The sequence below is a fragment of the Balaenoptera borealis genome (assembly GCF_965194805.1).
Source record: "Balaenoptera borealis genome assembly, chromosome: 1".
Taxonomy (NCBI): domain Eukaryota; kingdom Metazoa; phylum Chordata; class Mammalia; order Artiodactyla; family Balaenopteridae; genus Balaenoptera; species Balaenoptera borealis.
In genome coordinates this window covers 89,967,910-89,986,445 of record NC_138860.1, presented here as the reverse complement: position 1 = coordinate 89,986,445, position 18,536 = coordinate 89,967,910, and positions in this window count along the sequence as shown.

Here is an 18,536-nt window from a genome sequence, read left to right as displayed (position 1 = left end):
AAGGTTTATTAATTTTGTTTATCTTTTCAAAGAACCAGCTTTTAGTTTCATTGATCTTTTCTATTGTTTTCTTCATGTCCATTTCATTTATTTCTGCTCTCATCTTTATGATTTATTTTCTTCTACTAACTTTGGGTTTCGTTTGTTCTTCTTTCTCTAGTTACTTCAGGTATGAGGTTAGGTTTTTATTTGAGATTTTTCTTGTTTCCTGAGGTAAGATTTATTGCTATAAACTTCCTTCTTAGAACTGCTTTTGTTATGTCCCAAAAGTTTTGGAGCATTGTATTTTCATTTTCTTTTGTGTCTAGGTATTTTTTGATTTCCTCTTTAATTTCTTCAGTGATCCATTGGTTGTTTAGTAACATATTATTTAGCCTCCACGTGTTTGTGTATTTTTTAGAGTTTTTTTTTTCTTTTTTTTTTTTTGTAGTTGATTTCTAATCTCATAGCATTTTGGGCAGAAAAGATGCTTGATACGATTTCAATTTTCTTAAATTTACATTTACTGAGGCTTGATTTGTGGCCCAAGATGTGATCTATCCTGGAGAATGTTCCATGTGCACTTGAGAAGAAAGTGTATTCTGCTGCCTTTGGATGGAATGCCCTGTAAATATCAATTAAGTCCATCTGCTCTAATGTGTCATTTAAAGCCTTGGTTTCCTTATTTATTTTCTGTCTGGATGATCTGTCCATTGGTGAAAGTGGGGTGTTAGAGTCCCCTGCTATTATTCTGTTACTGTTGATTTCCCCTTTTATGGTTGTTAGCATTTGCCTTATGTATTGAGGTGCTCCTATTGTGTGCATATATATTTACAAATGTTATATCTTCTTCCTGGATTGATCCTTTGGTCATTTTGTAGTATCCTTCTTTGTCTCTTGTAGCAGTATTTTAAAGTCTCTTTTTTTAAATAAATTTATTTATTTTGTTTATTTATTTTTGGCTGCGTTGGGTCTTCGTTGCTGTGCACAGGCTTTCTCTCGTTGTGGCGAGTGGAGGCTACTCTTTGTTGCAGTGCACGGGCTTTTCATTGTGGTGGCTTGTCTTGTTGCGGAGCACGGGCTCTAAGTGCACGGGCTTCGGTAGCTGTGGCATGTGGGCTCACTAGTTGTGGTTGTGGGCTCTAGAGCACAGACTCACTAGTTGTGGCACACAGGCTTAGTTGCTCCATGGTATGTGGGATCTTCCCGACCAGGGCTCGAACCCGTGTCCCCTGCATTGGCAGGTGGATTCTTAACCACTGCACCACCAGGGAAGCCCTAAAGTCTCTTTTATCTGATGTGGGTATTGCTACTCCAGCTTTCTTTTGATTTCAATTTGCATGGAATAACTTTTTCCATCCCCTCACTTTCAGTCTGTATGTATCCCTAGGTCTGAAGTGGTTCCCTTGTAGACAGCATATATATGGGCCTTTTTTTGTATCCATTCAGCCAGTCTATGCCTTTTGGTTGGAGCATTGAATCCACTTACATTTAAGGTCATTATTGATGTGTATGTTCCTATTGCCATTTTCTTGATTGTTTTGGATTTGTTTTTGTTGATCTTCTTCCTTTCTTCTGTTTTCTATTGTGGTTTGATGACTATCTTTAGTGTTGTGTTTGGGTTTCTTTTTCTTTTGTGTGTGTGTATCTATTGTAGTTTTTTGGTTTGCAGGTCGCAGGAGGTTTCGATATAGCAGTCTATATATGTACAAGGTAGTTTTATGTTGCTGGTCTCTTAGTTTCAAATGCAATTCCCATTTCCTGCATTTGTACTCTCCTCTTCTCATGGTTGCTGGTTTTAATATTATATTTGTGTGTGGATGATTTCCTACTGTTACTTTATGTTTTCCTTTACCAGTGAGATTTTCCACTTGTGATTTTCTTGTTTCTAGTTCTGCCCTCTTCCTGCCCCCCCCACCCCCACCCCAGAGAAGTTCCTTTAGCATTTGTGGTAAGGCTGGTTTGGTGGTACTGAATTCTCTTAGCTTTTGCTTGTCTGTAAAGCTTTGATTTCTCTGTAAAATCTGAATGAGAGCCTTGGTGGGTAGAATATTCTTGGTTGTAGTTTTTCCCTTTCATCACTTTAAGTATATCCTGCCACTCCCTCTGGCCTGAAGAGTTTCTGCTGAAAAATCAGCTGATAACCTTATGGGGATTATCTTGTATGTTATTTGTTGCTTTTCCCTTGTTGCTTTTAATATTTTTTCTTTGTATTTAATTTTTGTCAGTTTGATTAATATGTGTGTTCCTCCTTGGGTTTATCCTATATGGGACAGTGCACTTCCTGGACTTGGGTAACTTTTCCTTTTCCTTGTTAGGTAAGTTTTGGCTATAATTTCTTAAAATATTTTCTCAGGCTCTTTCCCTTTCTCTTTTTCTTCTGGGACCCCTATAATGCAAATGTTGGTGTGTTTAATGTTGTCCCAGAGGTCTCTGAGACTGTCCTCATATCTTTTCATTCTGTTTTCTTTATTCTGTTTTGTGGCAGTGATTTTCACCACTCTGTCTTCAAGCTCACCTATTCGTTCTTCTATCTCAGTTATTCTGTGATTGATTCCTTCTAGTGTGTTTTTCACTTCAGTTATTGTGTTGTTCATCTGGGCTTTTTATAAGTGTTTTATATCTATGTTAAACATTTCTTCTATCTTTTTGGTCTGTGCCTCCATTCTTTTTCCAAGATCTTGAATCACCTTTACTACCATTACTTTGAATCCTTTTTCAGGTAGATTGCCTATCTCCTCTTCATTTAGTTGTTCTTGTGTGTTTTTTTCTTGTTCCTTCATCTGCAACATATTTCTCTGTTGTTTCATTTTGTCTTTCTGTGTTTGTGGTATCCTTTCTGCAGGCTGCAGGATCATAGTTCCACTTGCTTCCACTGTCTGTCCCCTGCTGAGTAAGGTTAGTCCAGGGGCTTGTGTAGGGGTCCTGGTGGGAGGGACTGGTGCCTGCCCTCTGGTAGGTGGAGCTTGGTTTTGCCCCTCTGGTTGGCTGGGGTGTGTTTATAGATGCCTTTAAGTTCAGTGTGGCTTTCAGCACCCTGTCTGCTAATGGGTGGGTCTGTGCTCCTATCCTGCTGGTTGTTTGGCCTAAGGCCTTCCAGCACTGGATCCTGCAGGTTGTTGGGTGGGGCCAGGTCTTGCTGCCAAAGTGCAGAGCTCCAGTAATCAATATTCCCTGGGGCCCCTGCTACCCTTTTCCTTTCCCCCACAGTGATCTACAGCTGACCTTCACCTCCACAGGGGACCTTCCAAGACCCCTAGCTAGATCTAGCCCAGGTTCCTATGGAGGTACTGCTTTGTGCTTGGTGCCAGTGCACATGAGGCCTTGTGTGCCCCACCCAAGAGTGGAGTCTTTGTTTCCCCAAACCCTGTGGAGCTCCTGCACTGAAGCCTAGCTGGACTTCAAGGCTAAATGCTCTGGGAGTTCTTCATCCTGATGCCAGACCCTCAGACTGTCTTGGAGGGCTATTTTTATTTGGGAACATTCCTGTGTAGGCTGCGTGGGTTTAATATTTTTGGTGTGAGGGCTGTTTTTAGTATAGATGTATGCCACCTTTTTCCACAGTATATATGTTGGCTGTTATCCCCTTGATAGGAGGGTGACTTATGTTGTGGCATCCAGAGCCTGCACTGGATATTCAGCAGGGGCTCCCTTTTTTCACTGCACTGTAAGGGGTAGGGTCTGCTCCCTAGTTGTTGGAATAGATGCCCCCAGGTCTGTTTCTTAGCTGTGTTTTTGATCTTTGGTGTGAGCACTCCCAGGATTGGAGCACTCCCACTGGAGAGAAGCCACAGAGTATTCCTCCTCTGGAGCCATTCACCTGTGGATGTGCTCTGTTGTGTCACCTTTCACCCATTGTTCAAGCTCTCAGATTACACTGCTGTAGACACTGCTCTCAGTACCACCTTAACCATGGGTATGCTGGCAGTTGGCCTTGGTGCCTCTCAGGTTTTGTTTTCTCCAGACCACCAGCATAGATCCACTGAAGTCTGGTCCCAGGATTGCAATAATCATGGATCTGCACCCACTGTGGTTGCTGTTGGGGCAGCTCAGACTGACTGGGCCCAACCCCCTAGTGTATAGGCCCACAAATTCCACAGCTGCTAAAGCTTGACCCACCTTGGCTGCAGGAGCACTCATTGTCAGTTCAGATGTTCTGCAGGTGATAAGTTTACAAAGCCATTCGCAGTGGTGTAAATCTGAGGTTTGTGCAGCCGTGAGCAGAGATTTCAGCTCTTTTTCCTTAGTTGCACAGCCCCTGGGGCTCAGCTGTGGTTTCAGCCCCACCTCTGTGTGTGTGCCAGCCACAGGCGTCTGCTCCCGAGACTGCCCTGGATCACACTAGCCCACCCCAGCAAGGACAGTGTGGGGAGGAAGAGTGGGCAGCCAGGGATGCGACGGCCCTCCCTGGCAGGAGCCCTTCCAGTACCTGCAGAGGTAGGGGCCAGCACGTGGAAAGAGAGGCTGCAATGGTAGCCCCACCCTTTACACATCACTCAACAATAGCGCTTCGCTTCTATGGTGGTCTAGGCTTCCTCCATGAGCATTCCCAGTTGTGAAGCTCATCACTCCCATCCCCTCAGGCTGTCTCCTTGCAGCCAACAGCAGTCCCCTCCCCAGGTCTACTCTCCAAACCCCACGTCCAACACCCAGCCTCTGTCCACACTAGTGGACATGTCTCAGGCTGTGGTGTGCAGGGCTGTGGCACAATAATCTATGTAGGTCTCACTCTGTCCTGCTTGACACAGACCAGTTGCTGCACTCTCCTCTGAGCCCCTGAAGCTCCCCTTCTGTCCCAGTTAATCTCCCTGCCAGTGAGGATCTTCCCCAGGTGTGGGAACCTCTCCTGTCCTTCAGCTACCCCCAGGGGTGCAGGTCCCATCTTGCTTCCTCTCCTCTTCCTTTTCCTTTCTTCTTTCTTTCATCCTACCCAGTTACACAGGGATGTTTCTTGTCCTTTAAGGTGTTTGAGGTCCTCTGCTAGTGTTCAGCAGGTGCTCTGTGCATATTGTTCCATTGTAGATATTCCTTTTTTTCATATTTATGTTTTTAAGTTGGAGTATAATTGCTTTACAATGTTGTGTTAGTTTCTAAATCAGCCATATGTATACATATATCTGCTCACTCTTGGACCCCCCACCCATCCCACCCATCTAGGTCATCACAGAGCACCAAGCTGAGCTCCCTGCACTATACAGCAGGTCCCGCTATCTATCTTACACATGGTAGTGTATTTATGTCAAACCTAATGTCCCAAATCATCCCACCCTCCACTGCCTTCCGGGTGTTGACACATCCATTCTCTATGTCTGTGTTTTTATTCCTGCCCTACAAACAGGGTCATCTGTACCATTATTCTTGATTCCACATATATGCGTTAATATACGATATTTGTTTTTCTTACTTACTTCACTTTGTATGACAGACTCTAGGTCCATCCACATCTATACAAATGACCCAGTATCATTTCTTTTTATGGCTGAGTGATATTCCATTATATATATGTACCACATTTTCTTTATTCATCTGTCGACGTAGATTCAGGTTGATTCAATGTCCTGGCTATTCTAAATAGTGCAGCAATGAACATTGGGGTACATGTGTATTTTTGAATTATGGTTTTCTCAGGGTATATGTTCAGTAGTGGGATTGCTGGGTCATATGCTAGTTCTCTTTTTAGTTTTTTAATGAACCTCCATACTGTTCTCCACAGTGGCTGTATGAATTTGCATTCCCACCAACAGTGCAATAGGGTTCCCTTTTTCTCCACACACCCTCTCCAATATTTATTGCTTGTAGATTCTTTGATGGTGGCCATTCTGACTGGGGTGAGGTGATAACTCATTGTAGGTTTGATTTGCATTTCTCTAATAATTAGTGACGTTAAGCATCTTTTCATATGCCTCTTGGCCAGCTGTATATCTTCTTTGGTGAAATGTCTATTTAGGATTTCCTCCCATTTTTTGATTGGGTTGTTTGTTTTTCTGATATTGAGCTGCATAAGCTCTTTGTATATTTTGCAGATTAATGCTTTGTCCATTGCTTCACTTACAAATATTTTCTCCCATTCTGTGGGTTGTCTTTTCATCTTGCTTATGGTTTCCTTTGCTGTGCAAAAGCTTTTAAGTTTCATTGGGTCACATTCACTTATTTTTCTTTTTCTTTTCATTATGCTAGGAGGTGGATCATAAAAGATCTTGCTGTGTTTTATGTCAAAGAGTGTTTTTCCTATGTTTTCCTCTAAGAGTTTTCTAGTGTCTGATCTTTTTTTAAAAAAATTTTTTTAACCTCTTTATTGGAGTATAATTACTTTACAAGGGTGTGATAGTTTCTGGTTTATAACAAAGTGAATCAGGTATACATATACATATGTCCCAATATCTCTTCCCCCTTGCCTCTCCCTCCCTCCCACCCTCCCTATCCCACCCCTCTATGTGGTCACAAAGCACCGAGCTGATCTCCCTGTGCTATGTGGCTGCTTCCCACTAGCTATCTATTTTACGTTTGGTAGTGAATATATGTCCATGCCACTCTCTCACTTTGTCCCAGCTTACCCTTCCCCCTACCCATATCCTCAAGTCCATTCTCTGGTAGATCTGTGCCTTATTCCTGGCTTGCCCCTAGGTTCTTCATGACCATTTTTTTTTAATTCCATAAATATGCATTAGCATACGGTAATTGTTTTTCTCTTTCTTACTTACTTCACTCTATATGAAACACTCTAGGTCCATCCACCTCACTACAAATAACTCAATTTCGTTTCTTTTTATGGCTAAGTAATACTCCATTGTATATATGTGCCACATCTTCTTTATCCATTCATCTGTTGATGGACAACTTAGGTTGCTTCCATGTCCTGGCTATTGTAAATAGAGCTGCAATGAACATTTTGGTACATGATTCTTTTTGAATTATGGTTTTCTCAGGGTATATGCCCAGTAGTGGGATTGCTGGGTCATATGGTAGTTCTATTTTTAGTTTTTTACGAAATCTCCATACTGTTCTCCATAGTGGCTGTATCAATTTACATTCCCACAAACAGTGCAAGAGGGTTCCCTTTTCTCCACACCCTCTCCAGCATTTATTGTTTCTAGATTTTTTGATGATGACCATTCTGACTGGGGTGAGGTGATACCTCATTGTAGTTTTGATTTGCATTTCTCTAATGATTAGTGATGTTGAGCATTCTTTCATGTGCTTGTTGGCAATCTGTATATCTTCTTTGGAGAAATGTATATTTAGGTCTTCTGCCCATTTTTGGATTGGATTGTTTGTTTTTTTGATATTGAGCTGCATTAGCTGCTTGTATATCTTGGAGATTAATCCTTTGTCAGCTGCTTCATTTGCAAATATTTTCTCCCATTCTGAGGGTTGTCTTTTCGTCTTGTTTATGGTTTCCTTTGCTGGGCAAAAGCTTTTAAGTTTCATTAGGCCCCATTTGTTTATTTTTGTGTTTATTTCCATTTCTCTAGGAGGTGGGTCAAAAAGGATCTTCCTCTGATTTATGTCATAGAATGTTCTGCCTATGTTTTCCTCTAAGAGTTTTATAGTGCCTGGCCTTACATTTAGGTCTTTAACGCATTTTGAGTTTTGTGTGTGTGTGGTGTTATGGCGTGTTCTAATTTCATTCTTTTACATGTAGCTGTCCAGTTTTCCCAGCACTACCTATTGAAGAGGCTGTCTTTTCTCCCTTGCATATTCTTGCCTCCTTTATCAAAGATAAGGTGACCATATGTGCATGGGTTTATTTCTGGGCTATCTATCCTGTTCCATTAAGCTATATTTCTGTTTTTGTGCCAGTACCATACTGTCTTGATTACTGTAGCTTTGTAGTATAGTCTGAAGTCTGGGAGCCTGATTCCTCCAGCTCTGTTTTTCTTTCTCAAGATTGCTTTGGCTATTTCGGGTGTTTTGTGTTTCCAAACAAATTGTGAAATTTTTTATTCTACTTCTGTGAAAAGTGCCTTTGGTAGTTTGATAGGGATTGCATTGAATCTGTAGATTGCTTTGGGTAGTATAGTCGTTTTCACAGTGTTGATTCTTCCAATCCGAGAACGTGGTATATCTCTCCATCTGTTTGTATCATTTTAATTTATTTCATCAGTGTCTTATAGTTTTCTGCATACAGGTGTTTTGTCTGCTTAGGTAGGTTTATTCCTAGGTATTTTATTCCTTTTGTTATAGTGGTAAATGGGAGTGTTTCCTTAATTTCTCTTTCAGGTTTTTCATCATTAGTGTATAGGAATGCAAGAGATTTCTGTGCATTAATTTTGAATCCTGCTACTTTACCAAATTCATTGATTAACTCTAGTAGTTTTCTGGTAGCATCTTTAGCATTCTGTTTGTATAGTATCATGTCATCTGCAAACAGTGAGTTTTATTTCTTCTTTTCTGTTTTGGATTCCTTTGATTTCTTTTTCTTCTTTGATTGCTGTGGCTAAAACATCCAAAACTATGTTGAATAATAGCAGTGAAAGTGGGCAACCTTGTCTTGTTCCTGATCTTAGTGGAAGTGGTTTCAGTTTTTCACCATTGAGGGCGATGTTCGCTGTGGGTTTGTCATATATGGTCTTTATTATGTTGAGGTAGGTCCCCTTTATGCGTACTTTATGGAGGGTTTTTATCATAAATCGGTGTTGAATTTAGTCAAAAGCTTTTTCTGCATCTACTGAGGTTATCATATGGTTTTTATACTTCAATTTGTTAATATGGTGTATAACATTGATTGTTTTCTGTATATTGAAGAATCCTTGCATTCCTGGGATAAATCCCACTGGATCATGGTATGATCCTTTTAATGTGCTGTTGGATTCCCTTTGCTAGTATTTTGTTGAGGATTTTTGCATCTATGTTCATCAGTGATATTGGCCTGTAGTTTTCTTTTTCTGTGACATCTTTGTCTGGTTTTGGTATCAGGGTGATGGTCGCCTCATAGAATGAGTTTGGGAGTTTTCCTCCTTCTGCTATATATTGGAAGATTTTGAGAAGGATAGGTGTTAGCTCTTCTTTAAATGTTCGATAGAATTTGCCTGTGAAGCCATCTGGTCCTGGGCTTCTGTTTGTTGGAAGATATTTAATCACAGTTACAATTTCAGTGCTTGGATTGGTCTGTTTATATTTTCTATTTCTTCCTGGTTCAGTCTCGGAAGGTTGTGCTTTTCTAAGAATTTGTCCATTTCTTCCAGGTTGTCCATTTTATTGGCATATAGTTTCCTGTAGTAATCTCTCATTGTTATTTATATTTTTGCCGTATCAGCTGTTATCTCTTTTTCATTTCTAATTCTGTTGATTTGAGTCTTCTCCCTTTTTTTCTTGATGAGTCTGGCTAATGGTTTATCAATTTTGTTTATCCTCTCAAAGAACAAGCTTTTAGTTTTATTGATCTTTGCTATCATTTCCTTCTTTTCTTCTTCATTTATTTCTGATCTGATCTTTATGATTTCTTTCCTTCTGCTAACTTTGGGTTATTTTTGTTCTTCTTTCTTTAATTGCTTTAGGTGTAAGTTTAGGTTTCTTATTTGAGATTTTTTCTTTTTTTCTTGAGGTAGTATTGTATTGCTATAAACTTCCCTCTTAGAACTACTTTTGCTGCATCCCATATGTTTTGGTCATTGTGTTTTCATTGTCATTTGTTTCTAGGTATTTTTTGATTTCCTCTTTGATTTCTTCAGTGATCTCTTGGTTATTTAGTAGTGTATTGTTTAGCCTCCATGTGTTTGTATTTTTTACATTTTATTTTTCCTGTAATTGATATCTAGTCTCCTTGTGTTGTGGTTGGAAAAGACACTTGATATGATTTCAATTTTCTTAAATTTACCATGGCTGATTTGTGACCCAAGATATGATCTATCCTGGAGAATGTCCCATGAGCACTTGAGAAGAAAGTGTATTCTGTTGTTTTTAGATGGAATGTCCTGTAAATATCAATTAAGTCCATCTTGTTTAATGTGTCATTTAAAGCTTGTGTTTCCTTATTTATTTTCATTTTGAATGATCTGTCCATTGGTGAAAGTGGGTTGTTAAAGTCCCCTACTCTTACTGTGTTACTGTCAATTTCCCCTTTTATGGCTGTTAGCATTTGCCTTATGTATTGAGGTTCTCCTATGTTGGGTGCATAATTATTTACAATTGTTATATCTTCTTCTTGGATTGATCCTTTGATCATTATGTAGTGTCCTTCTTTGTCTCTTGTAAGAGTCTTTATTTTAAAGTCTATTTTGTCTGATATGAGAATTGCTACTCCAACTTTCTTTTAATTTCCATTTACATGGAATACCTTTTTCCATCCCCTCACTTTCCAGTTGTGTGTGTCCCTAGGTCTGAAATGGGTCTCTTATAGACAGCATATATATGGGTCTTGTTTTGTATCCATTCAGCCAGTCTATGTCTTTTGGTTGAAGCATTTAATCCATTTACATTTAAGGTAATTACCGATATGTAGGTTCCTATTACCATTTTCTTAATTGATTTTGGTTTGTTTTTGTGGGTCTTTTTTTTCTCTTGTTTTTCCCGCCTAGAGAATTTCCTCTAACATTTGTTGTAAAGCTGGTTTGGTGGTGCTGAATTCTCTTAGCTTTTGCTTGTCTGTAAAGCTTTTGATTTCTCTGTTGAATCTCAATGAGATCCTTGCTAGATACATTAATCTTGCTTGTAAGTTTTTCCTTTCATCACTTTAAATATATCCTGCCACTCCCTTCTGGCTTGCAGAGTTTCTGCTGAAAAATCAGCTGATAACCTTATGGGGATTCCCTTGTATTTTATTTGTTGCTTTTCTCTTTCTGCTTTTAATATTTTTTCTTTGTATTTAATTTTTGTTAGTTTGATTAATATGTGTCTTGGTGTGTTTCTCTTGGTATGCGACTCTCTGCACTTCCTGGACCTGGGTGGCTATTTCCTGTCCCATGTTAGGGAAGTTTTGACTATAATCTCTTCAAATATTTTCTCAGACCCTTTCTCTTTCTTTTCTTCTTCTGGGACCCCTATAATTCGAATGTTGGTGCTTTTAATGTTGTCCCAGAGGTCTCTCAGACTGTCCTCACTTCTTTTCATTCTTTTTTCTTTATTCTGCTCCTCTGCAGTTATTTCTACCATTGTATTTTCCAGCTCGCTTATTCGCTCTTCTGCCTCAGTTATTCTACTATTGATTCCTTCTAGTGTATTTTTCATGTCAGTTATTGTGTTGTTCGTCACTCACTGTTTGCTTGTTCATTAGTTCTTCTAGGTCTTTTTTTTTTTTTCTTTTTTTGGCTGCATTGGGTCTTCGTTGCTCTGCGCGGGCTTTCTCTAGTTGCAGCAAGCGGGGGCTACTCTTCATTGCAGTGCGTGGGCTTCTCATTGTGTTGGCTTCTCTTGTGGAGTACGGGCTCTAGGCTCATGGGCTTCAGTAGTTGTGGCACGTGGGCTTAGTTGTTGTGGCTCGTGGGCTCTAGAGTGCCAGCTCAGTAGTTGTGGCACACGGGCTTAGTTGCCCGGCGGCATGTGGGATCTTCCCAGACCAGGACTTGAACCTGTGTCCCCTCCATTGGTAGGCGGATTCTTAACCACTGCACCACCAGGGAATTCCTCTTCTAGGTCTTTGTTAATCATTTCTAGTATTTTTTCTATCCATGCCTCCATTCTGTTTCCAAGGTTTTGGGTCATCTTTACTCTCATTCTTTTTCTGAATTCTGAATTCATTCTGAATTTCCAGTTAGGTTGCTTATTCCCTCTTCATTTATTTTGTCTTGTAGGTTTTTATCTTGCTCCCTCGTTTGTAGCATATTTTTTGTTGTCTCTTTTTTTTGATGGGTGGGGCTGTATTCCTGTCTTACTGGGTTTTTTTGGCATGAGGCATCCAGCACTGGAGTTTGTAGGCTGTTGGGTAGAGCCGAGGCTTGGTGCTGAGATGAGGACATCTCGGAGACCTCACTCCGATAAATATTGCCTAGGGTCTGAGGTTCTTTGTTTGTCCAGAAGTTTGGACTCGGCGCTCCCACCACAGGAGCTCAGGCCTGACTCCCGGCCTGAGAACCAAGATCACACAAACTGTGCAGTGCAGCAAAAGAAAAGAAATTAAAAGGAGCAGTACAATAAGAAAGAATAAAAAATAAAATAAAATTAGAAAAATAAAAAACATATTAGGAAAAATTAAAATAGAAGTGAAACAACTACCACAAGGTAAAACAGAACCACAACAGAAAAAAGAAGAAAATGGGGTTGGTGGGGGGCGGGGACAAGCCAAAAGGAGCAGAACAATAACAAAGTATAAAGAATAAAATAAAATTAGAAAAATTAAAAATTAAAAATTAAAATATAAATGGGTCAAAAACAACAAAGTAAAATAGGACCACAACCTAAAAGAAAAAAAAAAAAGGAAGCTGGTAAAGGCCTTGCTTGTAGGGGGTGGAGCTTTGGCGGGGACAGAACTTAGTTGGGGGCATGGCTTAGGGTAGGGCCAGGGCCTAGGCGGGGATGATGTTTAAGCATGGGGTGGGGCCCAGGTTCAGGACCTGTGGGCGGGGAAAGGCCACACAGCCTGAGGGGGACCTCGGAATGCAGGAGTTTGGAGGTAAGGCCCTGGGTGGGGTTGTGTAGGCAGGGTTTAGGCTCAGCGTGGCCTGAGGGTGGAGGATTAGACCTGGGACCTCAACAGGCTCCCTGGGGCCTAAGTGGGCAGGGGAAACACTGGCTGTGCTCCCTTTTGTTCCTGTGCTCTCCCGAGAGTCTCCCCTGTCCCCGTTGATCCCCTAACCATGGGTAAGCCCCACCTGGTGTGGGAATGCCTCCCCTCTGGGTGCTGGTCCTGTCCAGCTGGCCTTTACTTTTCCTCCCCCCTCCCTCCCTCCCACTCCCTCAGGACCCGCATGGCTGGAGGGGTTCTTGCTGGGCAGAGGATCAGGCCCGGGATCTCAGCAGGCTCCCCAGGACCCAAGTGGGTACAGGAAACTCTGGCCATATTGCCTTCTGATCCTCTGCCCTCCCAACTGTCTCCCCCTTTCCCTCTCCAGGTGTGGGACCCCTTCCCCTCCCCCAGCCACCCCTCAGGGGCACCAGTCCCATCCTGCCTCCACTTCTTCTCTTCCCTCACTCCCTCCCACATTTTGCCTGGTCACCCTGGGGTTCCTCCCATCCCCTTAGGTGTCCGTGGTCCCCCAGCAGTGCCCGGTAGGTGCCCTAGTTGTGCAGAGACACAAACTCCATATCCTCCTAGTCCATCATCTTGACTCCTGTAGATATATTCTTGATGCCCAGTTAGGGAGAGGTGAACTCCATGTCCTCCTACTCTTCCTCCATCTTGACTCCTCCTCCCCCTAGCTGCTTTTAATATTCTCTCTTTATCTTTAACTTTTGTAATTTTTATTACAATGTATCTTGGTGAGTTCCTCTTTGGGTTAATCCTATATGAGACTCTGCACTTACTGGACTTGAGTGACAGTTTCCTTTCACAGGTTAGGGAATTTTTCAGCTATTATCTCTTCATATATTTTCTTAGGACCTTTCTCTTTTCTTTCTGGGACCCCTACAATGTGAATATTAGTGTGCTTGATGTTGTACCAGAGGTTTCCTCCTCATTTCTTTTCATTCTTTTTTCTTTTTTCTTTTAGGCAACAGTGACTTCCACTACTCCATCTTCCAGGTAACTGATTCATTCTTGCATCATTTAGTCTACTATTTATTCCTTCTAGTGTAATTTTCATTTGGTATTATATTATTCATCTCTGTTTGTTTGTTCTTTATATTTTCTAACTCTTTTTTAAAAAACTCCTAACTTCTTGCTCTGTGCATTCATTCTCTTCCAAAGTTCTTTGATCATCTTTATAGTCATTTCGTTGAACTCTTTCTCAAGTGCCTATCTCCACCTCACTTAGTTCTTCTTCTGGGTTTTCATCTTGTTCCTTCATCTGGAACATATTCATCTGCTGCTTCATTTTGTCTGAGTTGCTATTTGTATTTTTAGGTATATGGTAGCTTAGTTACTTTTCTTGACCTTGGAGAAGTGGCCCTCTATAGGAGATGTCCTATGCGTCTCAGCAGTGGACTCTTCTCTCTTCACCTAAGGTATATGCTGTTGGGGAGTTCCCCCTAAGAGGGCTGCGTGGGTCTTTGTGTTGTGGCGGGCTGACTATGTGGGTGGTCTGATAGGCTTGGTTGGCCCCTAGTCTGATTGGTTGCCAGGCACTTGTGCCGATGCTGCTGGCTGCTGTTTAGGGGGGCCTGGTCATGAAGTGGCTGGTTTCAGAATCCTAGGGGGCCCCGGGACTAGTTCTGGCTCACTGGTGGGCAGAGTCAGGGTCCTGAAGACTCTGGGGCTGTGTCCCACTCCCTGGCAGATGAAGCCAGATCCTGGGGTTAATTCTGGACTATTGGCAGGCAGAGCTGGTTCCTGGAGTCTGACTGCAGGCCCCAGGGATCCCAGAGCTTGTTTCAGTTATTTTGTGACAGGGGCTGGTTCCAGACACAGTTGGGTATGGAGTCTGGGGTGTCTGAAAGGTTGCATTGGGCTGCTAGTGGACAGGACCAGGGCTCAGGTGGTCCCAGGGTAGGGTCTGGTCTGTGTTGTCAGAGTAGTTCTGCAGGCTGCAGGATTGTAGTTTTCTTGCTTCTGGTGTCTGTTCCCTAGTGGGTAAGGCTGGTCTAGAGGCCTGTGCAGGCTTCCTGGTGGGAGGGGGCAGGTGCCTGCCCACTGGTGGGTGGAGCTGGGTCTTGGCCCTCCGGTGGGCAGGGCTGTGTCTAAGGGCATGTCTAGAGGCATCTGTTGGCTCAGGAAGTCTTTAGGCAGCCTGTCTGCTGATGGGTGGGGCTGTATCCCTGCCCATTTAGTAGAATTTGGCAACTATTTCTTGATGGTTAAGGTTCTGTCCCCACCCATTTAGTTGTAAAGTGTCCTAGCACTGGTGCCTACAGGCCGTTGGGTGGTGCCAGGTCTTGGCACTAATGATCCAAGATGTCAGCCTGCAGCAGCAGCAGCAATGTTCATGCGGCCAACTATTCCCAAGTATGTCTGTCACCAGTGTCAATATCCCCAGGGTGAGCTGCAGCCACCCACCACTTCTCCAGGAGACTCTCCAACACCAGCAGGTAGTTCTGGTCTGGGCTCTTATCTATAATAATTATTGCTTTTGCCTTGGGTTCAGGTGCATGTAAGATTTTGTGTGCACCCTTTAAGAGTGAAGTCTCTATTTCCCCCAGTCTGTGGAGCTCCTGCAGTTAAGCCCTCTGGCATTCAAAATACTCTGGGGGCTCGTCTTCTTGGTGCCAGACCCCCAGGCTGGGGAGCTTGACATGGGGCCCAGAACTCTCACTCCTGTGGGAGAACCTCTGCAATATAATTATTCTTCAATTTGTGGATCACTCACCTAGGGAGTATGGAATTTGATTATATTTTGAGTCCACCCCTCCTACCCATCTCATTGTGGTTCTTTCTGTCTTTAGTTGTAGAAGATCTTTTCTGGGAGGTTCCAGTCTTTTTCGTCAATGGTTGTTCTGCAGATAATTGTGATTTTTGGTGTGCTCATGAGAGGAGGTGAGCTCAGGGTCTTTGTACTCCACCATCTTGTCCACTCCTCAAGTTTCTATGTTATTAAAATTAAGCTGGTGTAAATTAAATTTAGAGTATGTAAGTTTAGGCTGTTAAATATAATCCCATGGTAACCACAAAGGAAATAGTTATAGAATATACACAAAAAGAAATGAGATGGAATAAACATATTTCACTACAAAAAAATCTGCTAAATACAAAAGAAGACAGTAATGCAGGAAATGAGAAGAAAAAAGCTATACGTCATACAGAAAACAAATAGCAAAATGACAGAAGTGAGTTCCACCTTATTAATCATGACTACTTTTCATCAAGCAAAAAAGGGGGCCCAAATAAATCAGAAATGAAAGAGTAGTTACAACTGACATCACAGAAATACAAAGGATCATAAGAGATGATTATTATGAACAATTATAGTAACAGTTATAACCAACAAATTGGACAACCTGGAAGAAATAAATTCCTAGAAACATACAATCTTCCAAGACTGAATCAGGAGGAAACAGAAAATCTGAACAGACTGATCACTAGCAATGAAATTGAATCAAAGTGGTGCTGGGAAAACGGGACAGGTACATGTAAAAGTATGAAATTAGAACACTCCCTGACACCATACACAAAAATAAACTCAAAATGGATTAAAGACCTAAGTGTAAGGCCAGACACTATCAAACTCTTAGAGGAAAACATAGGCAGAACACTCTATGACATAAATCACAGCAAGATCCTTTTTGACCCAGCTCCTAGATAAATGGAAATAAAAACACAAATAAACAAATGGGACCTAATGAAACTTAAAAGCTTTTGCCCAGCAAAGGAAACCATAATCAAGACCAAAAGACAACCCTCAGAATGGGAGAAAATATTTGCAAATGAAGCAACTGACAAAGGATTAACCTCCAAGATTTACAAGCAGCTCATGCAGCTCAATAACAAACAAACAAACAACAGATCCAAAAATGGGCAGAAGACCTAAATAGACATTTCTCCAAAGAAGATATACAGATTGCCAACAGACACATGAAAGAATGCTCAACATCATTAATCATCATTAGAGAAATGCAAATCAAAACTACAATGACATATCATCTCACATCGGTCAGAATGGCCATCATCAAAAAATCTAGAAACAATAAATGCTGGAGAGGGTGTGGAGAAAAGAGAACCCTCTTGCACTGTTGGTGGGAATGTAAATTGATACAGCCACTGTGGAGAACAGTATGGAGGTTCCTTAAAAAACTAAAAACAGAACTACCATACGACCCCGCAATCCCACTACTGGGCATATACCCTGAGAAAACCATAATTCAAAAAGAGTCATGTACCAAAATGTTCATTGCAGCTCTATTTACAATAACCAGGACATGGAAGCAACCTAAGTGTCCATCATCAGATGAATGGATAAAGAAGATGTGGCACATATATACAATGGAATATTACTCAGCCATAAAAAGAAATGAAATGGAGGTATTTGTAGTGAGGTGGATGGAGTTAGAGTCTGTCATACAGAGTGAAGTAAGTCAAAAAGAGGAAAACAAATACAGTATGCTAACATATATATATGGAATCTAAGGAAAAAAAAAAAAAGGTCATGAAGAACCTAGTGGCAAGACGAGAATAAAGACACAGACCTACTAGAGAATGGACTTGAGGATATGGGGAGGGGGAGGGGTAAGATGTGACAGGATGAGAGAGTGTCATGGACATATATACACTACCAAATGTAAAATAGATGATAGCTAGTGGGAAGCAGCCACATAGCACAGGGAGATCAGCTCGGTGCTCTGTGACCACCTAGAGGGGTGGGATAGGGAGGATGGGAGGGAGAGAGATGCAAGAGGGAAGAGATATGGGAACATATGTATATGTATAACTGATTCACTTTGTTATAAAGCAGAAACTAACACACCATTGTAAAGCAATTATACTCCAATAATGATGTTTAAAAAAAAAAAAGAAATTGAATCAGTAAAACGAACAAACAAACAGACAAAAACTCCCAACAAACAAAAATCTAGGACCAGATGGTTTCACAGGTGAATTTTACCAAGCATTTAAAGGAAAGTTAATGCCTTTCCTTCTTTATTCCAAAAAATTGAAGAGGAGGAAACACTTACAAACTCATTCTATGAGGCAAGTAATACCCTGATACCAAACCCAGATAAAGACATTACAAAAAAGAAAATAAAGGCCAATATCCCTGATAAACATATATGCAAATATCCTCAACAAATATTAGCAGTCCAAATTCAAGAACACATTAAGAGGATCATACATCATGATCAAGTGGGATCTAGTCCAAGGATGCAAGGATGTTTCAGTATTCACAAATCAATCAACATGGTATACCACATTAAGAAAAAAAGTATAAAAATCATACGATCATCTCAATAGGTGCAAATGTTGACAAAATTCAACATCTATTTTTGATAAAACTCTCAACAAAGTGGGTGGAGAGGGACCATACCTCAACATAATAAAGGCCATATATGCCACACTTACAGCCAACATCCTACTCAGTGGTGAAAGGCTGAAAGCATTTCCTCTAATATCAGGAACAAAATACAGATGCCCACTATCACCACTTTTATTCAACATAATATTGAAAGTCCTAGCCACAGCAATCACATAAGGAAAAGAGATAAAGTTATCAAAGTTGGAAAAAAAGTAAAATTATCTCCGTAACTGTATAGCACAGGGAACTCTACTCAATACTCTGTAAAGACCTATATGGGAAAAGAATCTAAAAAAAGAGTGGATATATGTATGTATAACTGATTCACTTTGCTGTATAGCTGAAACTAACACTACATTGTAAATCAACTATACTCTAATAAAAATTAATTTAAAAAATTATCTCTGTGTGCAGAGGATATGATCTTACATGTAGAAAACCCTAAAGATTCTAAGAAAAAAGTTAGAACTAATAAATTCAGTAGAGTAGCAGGATAAAAAGTCAACACACAAAAATCAGTTACATTTCTATACGGTAACAATGAACAGTCTAAAAAGGAAATTAAGAAAACAATTCCATTTGCAA